We start from the raw sequence: 4,544 nt of genomic DNA on the forward strand, positions 1-4,544 counted from the left end.
GAAATTACAGACCGGGACACAAATGACGACCGGGACGCTGGGATACAGGGAATATAAATGACGACCGAGACACAGGGACTATAAATAACGACCGGGAAAAAGGGACACATCGTTAAAATAATGAGGTATAGATCAGAATACGAATCGAAAATTTGTTTGTAGATCTATAAAATTTGCTAGTAGAAAATTTGCTAGTAAAATTTGCTAGTAGATATATAAAAGTACTAAAATATGCTGGTAGACAGCAAATTCCAACAGCTAGTAGATATATATAAAAATAAGTTGTATGTGTGTCTGTAGATTAACGTCATGATTGTGTGTTGACTTACGTCATGTCTTGACGACTGACGAAATTACAGACCTCGACATCGGGACACAAATGACGACCGGGACACCGGGACATAGGGAATAAAAATGACGAAAGGGACACTCAAAGAGAAAGCGACCAGGAGACAAGGAATGTTCGATTAGCAATCACCATCAACAAAGCACCGGGACACAAATGACAACCGGGACGAAAATGATGACCGGGACACCGGGACACAGGGAATATAAATGACGACCTCGACACTCAAAGAGAAAGTACATACTGGGACACCGAGACACAAATGACGACCGGAATACTGGGAATTTAAATGACGACCAGGACACAGGGACACAACTACAAGGGGGGTGCCGGGGGGCACAGGGGGATATATAAATGACGACGGGGACACAGGGAATGTTTGATTAGCAATCAGCATCAACAAAGTTAAAGGGCAATCATTAGAATAATCAGGTATAGATCTGAATACGGATTGCTTTTCCCATGGACAATTTTATGTTGCATGTTCAAGAGTCGGTAAACCTAACAATCTATTTATATGCACAAACAATGGGACATGGAAGAATGTTGTATATTCTTAAGTTTTACGTAGTTAAATTGGACAGCGAAGAATGTTGTATATTCGCAAGTTTTATGTAGTTCAAAAAATAAATATATTTATATCTATCTCAATTCACAGGAGGGACACAGGGACACAACTACAATGGCAGGTAACTAATATGGTGTGTAACGACTTACGCGCGCGGGGGGCTTGGGGGCGCGATGCCCCCCCAAGCCCCCCCCAACAGCTGTATATCTATATATATAAAAATAAGTTGTCTGTGTGTCTGTCGAGTGACGTCAGGTGTGTCGACTGACGTCATTGTAAGGATTGAGCTGTATGCGTCATGAAATTGTGTGTCGACTGACGTCATGTTTGTTACAGACCGGGACACAAATGACGACCGGGACACGGGGATACAGGGAATATAAATGACGACCGGGAACCTCAAAGAGAAATTACAGGCTGGGACACCGGGACACAGGGAATATAAATGACGACCGGGACACAGTGACACAACTACAAAGGGGACGACGGGGGTACAGGGAAGATATATAAATGACGACCGGGACACAGGGATTGTTCGAAGAGAAATTACAGACCGGGACACCGGGACACAAATGACGACCGGGACGCTGGGACACAGGGAATATAAATAACGACCGGGACAAAGGGACACATCGTTAAAATAATGAGGTATAGATCTGAATACGAATTGAAAATTTGTTTGTAGATCTATATAATTTGCTAGTAGAAAAGAAAGCAAAGGCTGCAAAACCTAAAGGGGATAAAAAGGTCAAGGCACCAGCAAACCACCCAAAATACACGGAAATGATCACCAAATCCATTGCTGACCTGAAGGAACGTGGGGGATCTAGCCGTCAGGCCATTCTCAAATACATAATGGCCAATTTCCAGGTTGGTAATGATGCCAAAGTTGTGAATATGCATCTTAAGCAAGCTTTGAAGCGTTGCCTTGCAAATGCAATTGTTATAAATCCCAAAGGAACTGGCGTAACTGGTTCTTTCAAGCTTGCAAAGCCTGTCAAGGCCGAAAATTCCAAGGCTGTAAAGCCTGCCAATCCCAAAGCTAAGAAAACTTCAGTCAAGAAAACAACCAAACCTATTGCAGTGAAAAAGTCAACTTCAGCCAAAAAGGCTACCAGGCCAATGGCTGGTAGCAAGAAACCTGTAAAAGTTTTCAAGAAACCCACTGTTGCCAAAAAAGCAGTAGCAGCAAAGAAATCGACACCCAAGAAGGGGCCGTCAGTCAAGAAAGCTCCCGCCAAGAAAGTAGCATCGACAAAGTCAGTAGCTAAGAAACCAGCTAAAAAGTAATGTGTGCAATAAGTTATCCTGCAGTATCAAACAGCCCTTTTCAGGGCTATCGAAGCAAATGCTCGAAACTTTCTGTTCAGAAAGTTATAATGCTATGAACACAAACTTAAATATTTTTGCTTAATTTCTTTTTTCAAATCTTTGACAAAAAAGAAAAGGTTTGATTCAAAAAATGGAAAGACAAAGGTATTTGAACTGTCCAATGGAGTTGAGCCCGAAAACATATGAAGACGAATTGGCCATAAATACACTGTTCAATCACCTTTTATCATAAATAACTGGTAAAGTGCCGCCAATGAAATATAGTGAATGACACGCCATCTTTTCGGAAATCAGAAAGCGACGCCTTCAAATTGCGGTGGCGGAGGTTCCAATCCCGACTAGCCTGATCAATGATAACTAATATGATTATATCAATCAAAAATAATAACAGATTAAAAGTAATTATACAAGAGTAAAATGATATAATTAAATTATGTTTTTGCTTAAGACAATATAACTTCTTTTTTTTTTTTTTTGAACAGATTCATGAAGGAAGTGTAAATCATGAGAGTTGAAGTTTCATTCCAACTAGGCTTATAAATAGTAGTACTATTTTACAGGAAAATAACACAAACATAAATATTTTTGCTTAATTTCTTTTTCCAAATCTTTGACAAAAAAGAAAAGGTTTGATACAAAAAATTTAGACTCTAAAAATGACTGTTTTTGTTGGTATTGTTTTCTTTTTTAACAATACAAGACATGAATCACAATCTTTGCAAAAACAAAACAGAAGGAACACAGATTACCTAAAAATGACTCACTAGCCTCTGAGCAGAAATTGTTCGCCCAGGTAGAGCGGTTCCCTGAATATACGTTAAAAGATAGTCTTTGATTAAAGTCAGTTGTTGTCGCGGCGCTCTTGAAGGAGCAAGTACTTTGGTGTTATTGATGTTACTGATAGACAAAGCTAGTTGGAACTGTAAATTGAAGTTGAGGCCGAAAACATTTGAAGGGACTTTGAACATAGACCAATCAAAGACTAACTTTAAAGTTAGTCTTTGATCTAAGACAGTTGCTTAGGGGGCGCTATTGAAGGAACGAATAGACTTTTGCTATAGATGCTATTGAAAGACCAAGGCAATTTGAACTGTACCATGGAGTTGGGCCAGACAACATATGAAGAGGATTTGGATATGGACACATCAGAGACTAATTTTAAAGTAAGTAGTTTGATTTAAGTCAGCTATTTATGCGGCGCTATTGAAGGAACAAGCAGATTTGCGGTGTTGATGCTATTAAAAGACAAAGGTATTTGAACTGTCCAATGGAGTTGAACCCGAAAATATATGAAGACGATTTGGACATAATAAACACTGTTCAATCACCTTTTATCATAAATTACTGGTAAAGTTCCGCCAATGAAATATATTGAATGACACGCCATCTTTTCGGAAATCAGAAATGAGTGTGAGTCAACTGTTGTTTTGGCGTAGCTGATGAACCAATAAGTAAAGTCAAAAATTGTGACTTGTGATAAAAGTGACATAATAAGCTCCCAGATCAAGGCGATGCCCCATGGATGGGCTGAAATACCAATTCCGGCATAGGAGAATTAATCATTTAAAACTGTATGTTTCTTGGTGGCTTTCAACTTGATTTAATTGCCAAAATGGTCAACTAAAATATCTTGGGGGCTTATAATGTCACTTTGGTTACAATTTTTGACTTTATTTAGTGGCTTAGATAAATGTGAGTCAAGTGTTGTGGCTTTGTTCAATTTTAGCCTTCATTTAGTGGCTTATCAGCTAAACCAAAACAGTTGACTCGCATTTATTTATTACCGATAGATGGAAATCAAGGAGATGTCCAACTTAGTCTCTTCTTTTTTCTTATAAAAGATATAATCAGCTTGGCGCTATTAGAATAAGGAACCGAGTTTGTTAAAGGATATTATTTTAGTTTGAAAAAAAAGAATCATAATAATAAAAAAAAATTAAAAAAAGAAAAGATGCCAACAGCACCCGGTGTTCCCAGGCGGTCACCCATCCAAGTACTGACCGGGCCAGACGTTGTGTGACTTCCAGGATCTGACGAGACTGGGTACTTTCAACGTGGTATGGCCGTTGGCTGAGAGATTTTGTAAAAAAATAATTGTTGCTCCACAAACTGAAAAGAAATTAAATGCCAAATTTTAGAGTCATGGACCAAGGTTGACAAATATTTTAAAAAGAATCAAAATATGTTTATTAATTCGTTTTTCTTAAAAAAAAAACTTCATTCCTTCTGAAACAGATCGACAAGCCCCCCAAAATGTTTCTACCTTTGAGATGACTTTCCTATGGCTTCCTAGGCTAG

At 38.6% G+C, this 4,544-nt stretch overlaps 1 pseudogene; it reads right to left on the minus strand.

The window, feature by feature from the left end:
* Positions 1-4,198: 4,198 nt before the first annotated feature.
* On the minus strand, positions 4,199-4,317 carry LOC136035119 (5S ribosomal RNA; annotated as a pseudogene).
* Positions 4,318-4,544: the final 227 nt, after the last annotated feature.

The sequence above is a fragment of the Artemia franciscana genome, chromosome 13 (assembly GCF_032884065.1).
Source record: "Artemia franciscana chromosome 13, ASM3288406v1, whole genome shotgun sequence".
Lineage (NCBI taxonomy): Eukaryota > Metazoa > Arthropoda > Branchiopoda > Anostraca > Artemiidae > Artemia > Artemia franciscana.